We start from the raw sequence: 14,229 nt of genomic DNA on the forward strand, positions 1-14,229 counted from the left end.
ACGGTCCTGGGTAAGAATTCCTGTGCCTGGGGAAGCCTGACGGTTCCTCAGAGGCCAGGCGCCAGGCCTCCCATCTCTGTGTCCAGTGCTGGACTCTCGACCCGGTGATAGGGCCTGCAGAGGCCAATCCCCAGAGGGATAGCTCTCCACTGGCCCAGGAGCGGAGGGCAAGGCCCTGCTGATCTCTGCTCAGACCCTCTGCTTCCCCTTCAAAGTTCATATTTACACACCTTCTGTCTGCCCTGCCGTTGTGATGCTGCCGCGGACGTCAAAGTGGCCAGGAGGGCTTCCCTGGTCCTGGGCTCCCGAAATCCTTTTTGGGGCTCTAAGTGGGCCCACTGGCTTCCAGCCAGCCAGGATGATGGGGCAGTCATGTTGTGCCCAGATGGACTTTACTCTTTTTCCACTGTACATAGTCAAGCTTCCTTGACAGAAAATGGGGCATTTGGCTCAGGCTCAAGGCTACGGCACAAGCATTTCCTAGAACCCCTGGGCATCGGACCCCAGAGGTGTGAGGAGCAGGGGGCAGGGGGGGCAGGCTGTCGCCCAGCTGAGCCTCAGGCAGCTGTGGCGATGCCCATGAGTAGGACCTGCCTGGTAGTACCAGGTGGTCCTGAGGTGTGTGGACAGAGTCAGGTGGGCACAGCGGTCCCTCTGGTCTCCCCAGCCCCAGCAAACACCAGAGCTGGACACACAGGGTAAGTTAGGGACAGGGCTGGAACTTCTCACCTGCCTGCCTCTTCCAATACCTCCTCCAGGTGGCTTCCCAGCTTGCTGAGCTCTGAGTACCCCCATTGGCTAGACTCTCTGCTCTTCCCACTCCCTCCCTCCGCACTACCAGTTATTATTCCTTCTGGACTGGAAGTGAACTTGGCTTTGCAAAAGAAGGTTGGGCAACCCGAGGAACCCAGGCTCTCTGAGCTGGGCTCTTCCCCCAGAGGAGGGTCAGAGGCGCTGTTTTCACCCGGGAGCTGGGCTGACCTGGAAGCTCAGAGCGCTTCAGGGAAGACCCCCTGCAGTTACTAGTCCGGACAGGCTGGCCAGACCCGTGTCCTTGGGGTCCTCAGGTGGGTGCTTCCTGCTGGACATGTGTGGGTAAATGTCTGAGAGTCACAATGATGGCCAGGGAGAAAGGACACCGTCAGCAGCTGCACGTTGGTGGCCAGGTAGCCTGGGAAGGGACACCGTGGCCGGAATGCCAGGTCTTGCAGGTTAATGTTTGACTTGGAGCCAGGTGCTTTTCCACTGGGTATTTTTATCCTCTGTGCCTGGCAGTGGGCAGCCGGGCACCCTCCTCTGTGGGCAAAGGAGGGGGGGGGCAGGTGGGGCTGCCCGGGGCAAGGCAGGGCTGCAGAGAGGCCAGAGGGGCTGGTTTGGGGGTGAGGGGCAGGCGGGGGCGGGGGAACAGGAGGGGCCGCGCTTTCTACCTCAGCTGCGTGCCTGGTCCCACAGAGCCCAGCCCGGCCCCTGGCTCCTCTTCCTGGAAGGACAAGTAGAGGTAAGGGGAAGACCAAGAGAGCTTCCGGGAGTCCACAGCTTTTCAGGAAAGAGTGACCCTCCTTGGTAACGAATCACTCTCAGATCTCGGACAACCACAAGTTAGAGATTTCGCCCTTCTGGAGACACCTTGGTCTTATTCAGATGGGGGGAGTAAGTCAAAGCTGATGGGCCCCACCGCCCAGGACTATCAGATGGGGAACATAGCCCTGCTCCCAGGGAACCCCCAGTCTAAGGAATGGAGGCTGTGTCTTAGGACAGAGCTTTGTTCCTTTAGATCCAGGAACCTAAACCTGAATTAAAGACACCCACTGGGTCACAGAGCACTGGGCTTCCCAAGCCCTCACCATCTCTTGGTCTCACTCCTTGGCAGTGGGGAGTCTGACCCGAGCTGGCTTCAGAAGGCTGTCTACAGCCCAGTGGCCAGAGTCCTTCTCACCCCTGTCGGGAGGTGTGGGAGAGGGAGGCCCTCGAATGTGCTCAAGCTAGAGCCAGCTGCTGCCACAGTACCCTCTGAGCAAAGCCAGCTTCTTTCCTGTCCCTGCTGAGAGCTCCAGATGGGCTTTCAATTTATGCTTGAGTCGGTGGGAAGTGGGTCCCCTGCAGACCTGCCCACAAGCCGGCTCCCCAGCTCACCAAAGGCCGCCCTGCCCCGCTGCTCAGCAGCACGGGTCTGAAGCAAGCCAGGCAGGCCAGGCAGGCCAGCCCCCAGCCCCGGCTGTTTCTCAGGACTCCTTGAGGGGCTTGCCCAGGAAGGAGTAAGACTGCAGGAAGCCACTTATCTCTGGCTGGCCCCATGAAGGGCTTCCTGAATGAGCAAATGAAGGTCCCCAGATCAAGGTGGGATAGGGGGCCTGCTGGAAGAACAGAGATCTCCGGGGGGGGTCCCAGTTCTCTCACTGTCCCCGCATGATTGCCTTGAAGTGGGGTGTAAGAGCAGGGCTGGGACAGAGATTCTCAGCCCCGCATAGGGAGAAGGGCCCATTCGTTGGTCAGCAGCAGGGCCTCAAGGCTGTCTCCAGCTGTGATGATCGCTCTCTCCACTCCCAGCTGAGCTTCCTGTAGGTCTTCGCTGTCCACTGCACCCTAAATCCCCAGCCAGCTCAGACTTGGCCACCTCTCTGTAACCCGGTTTATGCCAGGCACTGGGCTAGGGCCATTTCACCCACAGGCCTCCCTCACTACAGCCTGGGTGGTAAATCTCTTTATCTCCATTTTACAGATGAGGAAACTGAATAGAAGCATCATTAAACAATTAGCCCAAGGTCACATGGCCAGCCAGTCAGTGGCATAGCTAGGATTTAAACCTCAGTCTGTCTGACTCCAAATCCAGCTAATTGAAAGATCATATCAGCCATGTATCCTGTGTATTTTAAATCCCAGATTTCTTATCAGCTCTCTCTGCCAGAGCCCTTCCCCAGAGGGTTGAATATCACTGGCTCCTACCACCCACTATCTCATATTTCCTGCACCAGGAAGTCCTTCCTGGAGTCTAACCTGGGTGCCTCCTGCTGTCTCTTACCCTGAAATCAGGGAAAGTGGAACAAAGATGGCCCCTGCCCCATGCCGGTTCTTTGAAGACTGTGTTCCACAGGACTGTGGCATTTCTCTGGGGCTCCGAAGTGTGGATTGCTTCTGGGGGCAGAAGCAGGAGTCCCAGACACTGGGGAGGAAGGAGGAGGGATTCTCTCGGGCCACCTCCCAGAGGAGACTTGGACGGTGCCTGCAGACCCTTCCATTTCCTACTGAGTGTGGGACAGGTGAAGAGTGAGCTGGGATGAAGGCAGGGACTGCGAGCCCTTCGGGGGGCAGGCGGGGGGTGGGGTCCGTGGCTTCTGATGCTGATGAATTCTTTGGGGGAATTTGAGGCTCTGCCTCTGGCAGCACCAAGAAGTCCCGGGATCCGGAAATCCCCAAGTGGCCCTTGCACCCCTGCGGAGGATGAAATTGAGGGGAAAGGACACAGGCTTGCACCCATTCCCTGAAATGGAGGCATTCAGTTCCTCATCGGGGTGAGAAGGGAGGGGGAATTCCAAAGACCCCGCTCCAGGGCTCTGGCACCAGACCCAGATCTTCCATTTCTTAGAAGCTTTCTGGGAGAGCCCTCCTGACTTCTGGTCTTTTCTGACTGAGTTTGGCAGGTGGGCCAGAGCGTGACCACGATGGGAGATGCCGTAGACGGCACGCAGTTCAGCTTCTATGGCTCCCCTGCCTGGGAGATTGGGATGGAGAAAGCCCCTTGCCCCTGGGCCCACCTGAACTGCCTTTCTCAGGCTGCCTTGCCCTCAGAGCCCCAGGCAGGACCAGAGCCGGCTTCCTGCGGGCCACACCCACTCGAGAAGGGCGAGAAGCCCACCACCACTGTGGGGAGAGGAGCATCGCCCACCCACCTCCTCCTGTAGGCATTCCAGAGTCCCCTTCCCTCCCTGGCCAGAGCTGGTTTTCTCTGCCCTGGGTTGGGGCCCGTGAGAAATTCAGAGCAGGGGCAGACAGAGGCCCTAAGGATGGCAGACACAGTCTTGTCCATGGGGTATAGGCAATAATAAAAGCTAACATTCCTTAAGCACCTGCCAAATGGGGCGCTTTATATAGATTAACCCATTTAATCCTCACAACCGCCCTATGACGTCAGGATAGCAGTCCCCCCTTACCCAGGGGGGAATACCTCCCAAGACCCCCAGTGGATGCCCGAAACCACGGACAGCACTGAAGCCTATATACACTATGTTTCTTCCCACACATACATACCGATGATGAAGTTTAATTTATAAATTAGGCACAATAAGAAATGGACAACAGGGCGCCTGGGTGGCTCATTTGGTTAAGCGACTGCCTTCGGCTCAGGTCATGATCCTGGAGTCCCGGGATCGAGTCCCGCATCGGGCTCCTTGCTCGGCGAGGAGTCTGCTTCTCCCTCTGACCCTCCCCACCTCATGCTTTCTCTCTCTCTCAAATAAATAAATAACATCTTTAAAAAACAAACAAAAAAAGAAATGGACAACAATAACTAACAATAAAATAGAACAATGTAACCACATACGGCTATCAAAAAGTTACATGAATGTGCTCTCCCTCAAAATATCCTATCGTACTTACTCACCCTTCTTCTTGTGATGAGTGAGAGGATAAAGTGCCTACATGATGAGAAGAAGTGAGGGGAATGGCGCAGGCATTGTGACACAGAGGTAGGCTGCTGTTGACCTTCTGATCCCATGCCTGAGGGAGGATCACCTGCTTCTGGGCCATGGTTGACTGCGGGTAACTGAAACCGCAGAAAGCGAAACCGCGGGTAAGGGGAGAACTCCTCTACTATAATATCCACATTTTACAGATGAGGAAGCTGAGGCCCAGAGTGGCCGAGGAACTGGTTCGAAGTCTCACAGCTAGGAAGTAGGTTGGGAAGCCAGGCATTCTACCCCAGAGCCTTAGCTCTTGCCCTCTGCACCTGAAGAGCCTAATACAGCAGCCACTAAACTCATGAGACGAGAGATCTTCCCTGACTTATGGGGTTACAACCTGACAAACCCACTGTAAATGGGAAATACTACGAGTTGAAAATGCATTTAATACACCTAACCTCCTGAATATCATAGCTCAGGATGGGCTCAGAACACTTACATTAGCCTACAATTGGGTGAAATCATTTAACACAAAGCCTATCTTATAATAAAGTGTTGACTATCTCGTGTAATCTATTGAATACTGAAGGTGAAAAACAGAATGGTCGTATGGGGAAGAATCATTGTAAGTGTATGGGCTGTTTGCCCTCGCGATCGCGTGGCTGACTGGGAGCTGTGACTGCCGCTGCCCAGCATCATGAGAGAATATTCTACCACTTCTTGCTAGCCTGGGGGAAAGATCCAAGTTCAAAATTCCAAGTACAGTTTCTCCTGAATGCGTGTCACTTTTGCACCATCATAAAGTCAAAAAATCGTAAGTTGAACCATCATCAATCAGGAGCTTCTGCATTTAACTTTGCACTAAAATTCAATACAGCTAAACACTCAGTTCCTCAGCTGTATCAGTGACCTTTCAAGGGCTCGATAGTCACATGTGGCTAGGGGCTACCATATTGAACATTTCCATCGTGGCAGAAAGTTCTTTTGGACAATGCCAGTCTACAAATTACTGCCTCTGAAGAATCAAGAGGGAGCAATGGAAAATCATTCTTCAGTTGATAGACTAAAACAATAATTAACAGTATGATAATAATAGCTATAATTTACTGAGAGCTTCCTACGTGCCAGGCGCAGTGCCAAGCTCGTAATCTTTACCCAATCCCAGGCTCAGGAAGGTCACCCAGGGTCAGAGTAGTCAGGAAGTGAATTGAATCCAGGTCTGGGTGACCCCAGGCTGGTCCTTCCCCCCCCTCCTGCTCCGCCTCCTGCTGTGTCCCCAGGAGTTTATAGTCCCTGGGGAAGAGAGGGGAGGGCAAATGCATGCATTTCACAAGACCAGGGATTAAAGAAATCGGCGCTTAATTAACAGCATCACGTTTCCGCAGGCCCACTGACCAGAACATTGCACTAATGAGGTCAAGGTCTTGATTTTGAGCCCTGTGAACATCACTTCACTTCGCACAGAGAGAGGCTCTTTCCCTGCCCTAACGGCTGCATCCTGCCCCCAGATACTGTGATTAGAAGGCTGGGAGAGTGTGGCTGTTTTAGCAGGGCCCATGGCCTGCTATCAGAGGCTCAGCCCAGGGCAATTTGCTTCAGGCAGGGTGGGGCTGGAGAAGAGGGGTGTTAAATGCTGGCGGGTGCATGTCTTCTGGACAATAAATGGGATGGGAATGTCTTCCACTTCTGGAAAGGATGGGGTTAGCAGAAAGCAAGTTCTGAATGGGAAAAAAAAAAAGATGTAGCAGAAGATTCAACAGAGCTTCTGAGACTTGCTTCCCCTTAGGTAACACTTTGGGGGGCTATGCGGTTTATAGGGACTTTTGAGGGCTTGAGGGTGGGGAGAGCTACCTTAGTATCCCACAAGGATTGTTCTATTGTTGGGAAATTTAGCTCCAGTGATATGTCAACTCCCACGTGTCCTCTGGGGAGATAAGGCCCGGTGAATGGCAAGACCAGGCAGTTGAGCTGAGAGCTGGACCTTCTGGACAGAGCTGAGATAATGACGGTTCAGTGCCTACATGGGGCCAGATGTGTAATAGGTCTCAGGAGATGTTAGTTCATTCAGATGATCTCTCTCCTTTAAGCAACATTTCCCCGGAGCCAGCACACCATCAGGTTTGGGAGACTCTGATTATGTAAGCCTTATGCCAAAAGCATGACCCAGTGACTGGCTGTGAGAGTCAGGGTAGACCAGGCTGTGCTGCAGTAACAGATGAACCCGTGAATCTCAGTGGATCCATGCCACCAAGGTTTCTGTCTTGCTCACATACTTTAGCCCAGGCAGATTGGCCGGGGCTCTGCTCCACATAGTCGGTTAGGGACCCTGGACGTTGGATATATCAAATTTCAACACGTGGCTTCCACGGTTGTGCCCGCAGGGACAGAAAAGAGCAGGAGAGCTATGTACTGGTTCTCTAATGCTTCAGCTCAGAAATGACAGACAACATCTCCATTCACAGCCTACTGGCCAGGACTACTCTTGTATTCCCATCTGATGGTGAGGGGGCCGGGGAGTGGCAGGAAGCACATGGGCCCGTGGTGAGTAATAACTGCCTCTACCACTCCACCACTCTCCCTCTCAAGATCCCATTTTCCTCTCCTATAAAAGAACTCTGAAGGGTCTTTTAGCTCTGGGGTTCCAGGTCTCCATGGAATGTTATTCCACAGACATTTCTTAGGTGTCCTACCAAAATGTGGACGGCGCTCAGTTGAGTTTGACCCTCCTCTCTCAGAGGTGGATTTGATCTGTTTTAAAACAATCAAAAGTTATTTGACGACCCAATTTAAAAAGGGACAAAAGACCTGAATAGACAGCACATCAAAGAAGAGAGATACCTAAATGTATGAAATAGACATGAAAAGAAGCTCAATGTCATTTGTCATTAGGGAAATGCAAATTAAAACAATACCAAGAAATCACAGCATACCTAATCAAATGGCCAAAATTAAAAAAAAAAAATTTGACAATATCAGTTGCCGGCGAAGATGTGGAGCAACAGGAACTCTCATTCATCACTGATAGAAATGCAAAATGGTACAGCTGCTTTGGAAAAGAGTTTGGCAGTTTCTTATAAAACAAAAATACTCTTACCATATGATCCAACCATTGCACTTCTAGGTGTTTCCTCAACTGATTTTACAACTTAGATCCACACAAAAACCAGCCCATAAGTATTTATAGAAGCAATTTATTCAGAATTAACAAAAATATCATTGCCAAAGTAACCAAGATGTCATTTAATGGGTGACTAGATAAGCCATGGTATATCGACTCAGTTTAATAGTATTTAGCAATAAAAAGAAATGAGCTATCAAGGCACACAAAGACATGCATGAATCTTAAATGAGTATTGCTGAGTGAAAGAAGCCAGTGTGAAAAAGCTACACACTGTATGATTCCGTTATATGACATTCTGGAAAAGGGGAAACTATAGAGATGGTAAACTGATCGGGGTGGTGGGGAGAGTTGAACTGATAAAGCACAAGAAGTATTTCAGGGTAGTAGGACTATCTGTGTGATACCGAAATGGTGAATACATGACACAGTGATTGTCAAAACCCCCAGAACTTAACAGTACAAAGAGTGAGCCTCAATCTATGCACATTAAACAAACAAACAGACAAACAAACAAAAAAACACTTAGGAGATTGGGAGGTCATAGGACAGAATGTAGAACATGACAAAAGAATCTAACTGTTTTACAAAAATTTTAAAACCACCTCACTGAAGGGAATGGGAAGAAAATGCTAAGTCACTCTGGAAATCAGTGGAGTCCATAAGAGCAAAGACAAAGGAACAGCACGTAAGCACTGTACTCTAGTTGATCAGGTTGTTTCCCATAGAAATACAGGTTAGCAATCTGAAATAATATACATGTATACTGGAGTTGAGCAATTAAGGAAATGGATAGCAGATGGTGGGAGCCAGGTTTCTCGCTGTTGGAATGAAAGGCTACAGACAAGTTAAGGGGAGAAGGCTGGAATGATCATGTGGTAATAGAGTTGGGGCCATGTATAGCTTAATATAGATACAGATGTTTACATAAGCAATACTAATAGAAATGTATATATACATGGGTTAGTATACACACATATATTTCCTTTCTTTGTCAACTGGGAGGGTCTATAAGCAACTCTAACCCAATACCAATAAGCACACCTAGCACTCAGATCTTGGTTTCTATACCCCAGGGCTCCTTGTAGTAAAGGCTGATTCTGGGACTGGGGCAGGAAATATACAAGATGAGCCCAGAGTATCTCGTGGTGTCAGAAAGTAAGGAAGTGCTCAAAAAACCCCAAAGGAGCCAACTAAAAGGAATCCCAGTGGCCAAAGATGGAACAATTTGAGAAATGAAATAAAGTATTTTGGATTATAACTTGAAGTATAAAATAAATCTCCACGAGTCCATACTGATATAAATAAGTGGTTGAATAAATAAATTGTGAACGAGGAGACAGATCTCCTATGCAGAACTGAATTCCAAATAATTATGTAGATGTTTCACTCTCAAGGAGGGAGAACATAGCTCCTCAGCCCTTCCGTGTAAGCTCTGCATAGTGACTTCCTTCCAAAGAGAACAGTGTGGAAAGAGCTGGGGCAGGGGGTGGGGGTGGGGGGGATGGAAGGGGGTGGGGGAGAGTATCTTTAAAGTGGAGAAAACTGACAACCACCACCTCAGCCAGATGATCAAGGTAAATATCCACAGCAATAAGTTATGTTGGTGATTTGTACCCTTGATATGATGTGAGGAAAATGGTACTTTATCTCTGTATTCTTCCTTCATAAACTGCTAACTCAAGCCCAGTCATGAGAAAAGCACCAGACAAGTCCTAACTGAGGACATGCTACAGAAACACCTGACCAGTACTCCTCAAAACTGTCAAGGTCATCCAAAACAAGGAAATGAGGAACTGTCACAGCTAAGAGGAGCTTAAGGAGACGTGACAACTAGATGTAACTCAGTATCCTGGATGGGATCCTGGAAAAGGAAAAGGATATTAGTAAATCTGAAAAAAGTATGGACTTTAGTTAATAATAATGTATCAATATGAGTTCATTAATGATAACAAATATACCATACTAATTAAGATGTCTACTATAGAGGAACATGGGTGTGGAGTATATGGGAACTCTGTATTGTCTTTGCAATTTTTCTCTAAGTCTAAAAGTATTCTAAAGCAAAGAGTTTCTTTTTAAAATGTTACTTGAAATCAAGTTCAAAGAATAATTGGATTAAATTGGGTAAAGAAAAAAAGTTTGATTCTGATGTGATGAGTTTAATTGACTTTAAAAGTACGTGTGAGTGAATCAAACCACAGGAAGCCGGGCAAGAATGCTCTAGAGGCAGGGGATGCTTCAGGGTGGATTCATCACAGCTGAAGCCACTGGAAGGAAGGGGCCCACGGCACTGGGATAGGGCAGAGACAAAGACTTGCTTTCTGGCCTTTTCCATGTTGTACCTGTTGATAGAAATAAAATGTAAATCAAAAACAAGAATAAAAATGTACCAAGTGAGCAGCATGATCAGAGTAACTACTCTCTTCTGAGGTAAACTTTTTGAAGGATAACCTCACTCGCTTACTAAAACCCCACCGGAACCCTTTCTGACCCCACCTAACAGAGAACGGGTTGCTCCTTGTTCCCTGGGCGTGCGGGTGGGCGGACAAGGTGGTGCAGGGGACAGAGCTTGGCCCACAGACCCCCGGCCCACTCGCCGGCTGTGTGACCTGGGAGAATAGCCAGCCTCTCTCAGCCTCCGATTCATCCTCGCTGATGCGGGACCAGAAATCCCCACCCACCCGGTGGTGGTGGTGGTGGGAAATTGGAGAGCATGTATGCGAGTTAACAAGGCCTTCAGTGAATGCTGGCGACTACTAGCGGAAGAGCTGGAGGGCAAGTAGATTAATCCAGACGGACTGGACTGGGTTGTGTAGACTATGAGAGGAAAGAAGGCCTTGTTGACTGGGCCGGAACGGTTGAGGGGTGCGCTCCTGGTACAGGAGTGGCAGGAGAGAGCACAGGAAGCAGATGGAGGGGCAGCCCCAGCAGCAGGGGAGGAGGAGGCCTGGAGGGGCCAGGGAGGAGGCTCTGAGGTGGGCCGGGCCTCCACACCCTGGTGGTAAATCCCTCTAACGTTTGTCAGCCTCAGTGACCTCTTTAGTGACCCTGGTAACTTTTAAACCAAGAAAAAAGGGGATCGATGGTTCATCTGGAGAAAAAACATGGACCAAGACTAGAACTTGCACTAGAGCCAGAAAAGGGCCCCTGCTCTGAATGAATCTAAGGAACAGCTCAGGGATATTTCTGCTGGGAAGGCCTGAAAGGACTGCCTGTTCCCTGAGTCTGTCAGAGGCCTTGAGCCTCAGGTGGTCCAGTCTACCCTTCAAATAGGGAGGGGCTCCCCCATTCTGAGGAACAGAACTGTGCCTCCACTCCTAGAGTGGGCAAGAGCAAAGGAGGGGGCTGAGGACAGGAGGTGGGTCTCCACCTTCAGACTGGTGGAGGCAGTCTGCGGGCAGGGGCTGGTTCTCTCCCACAGGCTGGGGGCTCCTCGGGAGCAGGGCTGAGTCTTCTTCCTCAGAATCCCGCATGGAGATCTGCCCCGGTGCATTCTGGGGCTGGGGGGCAAAAGCTCCTTCTTCCTTGAAACAGTGCCCTCCACAAAGCAGGTCAAAGGGCCAGGGCTAAAAGAAAACAAGGAGGAGATTTTTGTTGTTCTGCTACTTTCCATAACTTCAAAACACGTTTTTCCTGGCCTGTGAGAATTTGCCTCCCTTGGGTCATGCCAGGCCCTTGGTTGGGTAGCAGCAGAAAATCGCCAAGGACCTGGTTCTTGCCAAAATAAATCCCTCTCCCGACCATCGTGGCCTGCAGAGCTGAGGCAGGCCCACCCAGCCCTGCATGGCAGGGTCTTCCCGGGGCCGCCAGGCTGAGGCCATGGTAAATAGTTTAGCCGTGTTTATGTAGCAGTAATATGCGTGTTACCTTTCACAGCAACCGCATTCCAGAGGGCAATCGCGGGTGATTTACCTCGTCCCTAGCGGCCGCCAGTCCCCGCAGTGGGTGGGTGGCCTCTGGGGCCCAGCTCTGCTGTCCCAGGAGGGCTGTTTTTTAAAAAAGCTGCCCCTACCTGGCCGTGCCCCACCATGTGTGTGTTCTCAACCTGGGGATTCCTCAGCAGCTTCCCCAGGGGCTTCTGTGGAGTCTGACGGGAATTGTCAGGGGCCACACCCTTCCCTCTTCTCGCCTCTCAGGCCAGAGCGGCCAGGGTTTGGAGCTTGCCCATCACGTTCATGGAGATGGATGGATACAGGCCCCAACCCTGTTCTCCGTACTAGCCCTGGCGCCCGATGCAGCAGCCGCCCCCAGCCAGGGTACTAATAACAACTCACCTTTGTCGAACCCTTACTAGGTACCAAGCACCGATTTCCATGCCTTGTAGCTGATGAAGGAAGTGCTGTCGTGAGCCCCTTTTACAGACAGTAAAACTGAGGCGAGGAGAGTTTATGGAACTTGCCCAAAGACACACAGTGAGTGAGGGGCAGAGTCTGGGAGCCTGAACTCCCAGCCACCACGCTTCTCCCCCTGTCCCAGGCCGTGAGCAAGCCCGGCTCCTGGATGGGGTGGGGTGACTGGCTCAGAGATGAAGTCCAAGCAGCAGAGGATGGCCCCTGTGCATGCCGGTACTCATCAAGTGGGCACGGGTGCCTCCCGCACAGAACATGCACAGTGTCCCCCGCCATGTGCACCCACAACCAGACCTGCATACTTCCCCTAGATCTAGATCTAGATCTTCACCCTCTATATGCGAGTTCACCCTGTACACATGTGTTCCTCACACATGCATTCCCACAAGGACACGCACACACACAGGTGTGCATATAACGCGTGTGTGCAGGGAGTATGTTCTGCCGCTTTGCTCACCAAGAGCATACGTCCTTTCTTTGACCTTCGAGCTAAGTGTCAGCCCTAAGACAAACGGCAGGAGTCAATGTCCTCTTACCTCATGTGTTTGCTCAACCAATATTTCCTGAGGACCCACTGTGTGCAGAACCTTATGCTGGGGACCGTGGTGGCAGGCGCAACCTGGGGCTCAGCCCAGCCCCTTAGGGACACCTTATGCAGGGCAGAGACAGGCCAGGAGCTTGTGGACACAGTCATCCCTGTTGCCAAGGGTCCGCCTGCGGGGATACAGGCTCAAAGTAGGCAAGAGTGTGCTCCTCTCTGGTGACGGCATACCTGCCTCCGGAGGCCAAGCTACCTGCCAAGTTCTGGGCACCCACAGACCTTGAGCTTTCCTGCAGGCTTGAGGTCTATGGGTAGCCCAGCTGTGGACTCTGGATATGTCTGGCAGGGCCCAGAGCCTCTCCCCAGCATCCTCAGAGTGGATGAGCAGCCAGGTGGGTATGAGTCACCAAGCAGGCCCAGCACTGCCCGCCCGCCTGCCTGCCATCGCAGCAGTGTGCTGTCCTGGCCTTGTCCACACGGCTTCCCAAAAAGTCCACAGCATGAGCCTTCCCGAGGCCTGGTCCTTCTGTCAGCCCTGCCGTGCCCTGCCCTGTACTGTGGGTTGCGCGGGCCCCACTGGGCCATGAGGGGCCAGACCTTTCACAAGGTATCTACTACCCAAGTGCCTTGCCAAGAAGAACCAGGAGCTGGGAGCCCGGCAAACAGCCTACTGGCCAGGACTGGCCTCATGAATATGAGACCCGAAGGGCCCACGCGTAAGAAGACCCCGAGGTTGGCTTACAGCTCTGCTGCTGCCATATTGAAATTCTTAATGGTTTTGAACAAGGGCCTGGCAAACTGTGTAGGCCGCCCTGCCACTGGCTGAGGCCTTCTGTGGGTGAGCCTGGTGGGGTCCTGCCCCCTCCCCACCTTCCTGCTGCTCTGTGTGCCCCTCGGCCACCCTCTGCCCCTGCTAGCCCGACCTCCCGCCCTGGGCTGGCCCTGGCCGCTGGGATGTGGGCGGCTGTGGTTTCCCGGCGCCCACAGCGTGGCCGCAGTGTTTGAAGATGCACTTCAGTGGTGTCCTCAGACTGTGTTCCTTCTGTCGCCCAGCCTGCGGTCACCCTTGCCAGCTCCCACCCCATGGTTGTTTGCCAGCTGCCGCCCAGGCCGTAAGGAGCTGGGAAGGGGGGGCCCTCAGTCGGTAGCATACTCAGCTTCTGGTTCAGAGCCCAGGCAGAGACCACTCAACCCCAGCCCCACCCCGACGGCCACCAGCCGTAAGCTCTCTTGACCTCGGTTGCCTTAGCTGGAAAGTGGGGATCAAGACGTTTTCCCATTAGCATTGCTGGGAGGCTCCCCGGTGACACCCAGGGAGCACGGGCAGGAAGCCTGGCACAGAGTGGGGGCGAGGAGAGCGTTTAGTTTCAGCTGCTTAGTAGCTCAGCATTTACCGAGTGCCTCTGCAAAGCCGAGCCAGCCAAGGAGAGGCCCCTGCTGCAGGAGCTCCCGGTCGAGGTGGGGTGCGGGTGGGCGGCCGTAGGCAGAGCTAACAGCTTAGCTAGAGCGCAGACAGAATACTGGGGTGCGAGCTGGAATGTGGGGGGAGACCCAGGCCGAGCAAGAGGCTGTGACTTGCCTAGACCAGGACTCAGGAGTCTT

At 52.1% G+C, this 14,229-nt stretch overlaps 1 long non-coding RNA gene across 1 annotated transcript; it reads left to right on the top strand.

Annotated features, from left to right (window-relative positions):
• Positions 1-4,627: 4,627 nt before the first annotated feature.
• Positions 4,628-9,621, top strand: LOC118001384. The gene is made up of 3 exons (XR_004676672.1): positions 4,628-4,786; positions 6,998-7,157; positions 9,420-9,621. It is a non-coding gene; the product is annotated as an uncharacterized LOC118001384 (long non-coding RNA).
• The last annotated feature ends 4,608 nt before the right edge of the window (positions 9,622-14,229 follow it).

This window comes from Mirounga leonina, unplaced genomic scaffold, assembly GCF_011800145.1.
Source record: "Mirounga leonina isolate KUSES-001 unplaced genomic scaffold, KU_Mleo_1.0 Mir_53, whole genome shotgun sequence".
NCBI classification, from domain to species: Eukaryota; Metazoa; Chordata; class Mammalia; order Carnivora; family Phocidae; genus Mirounga; species Mirounga leonina.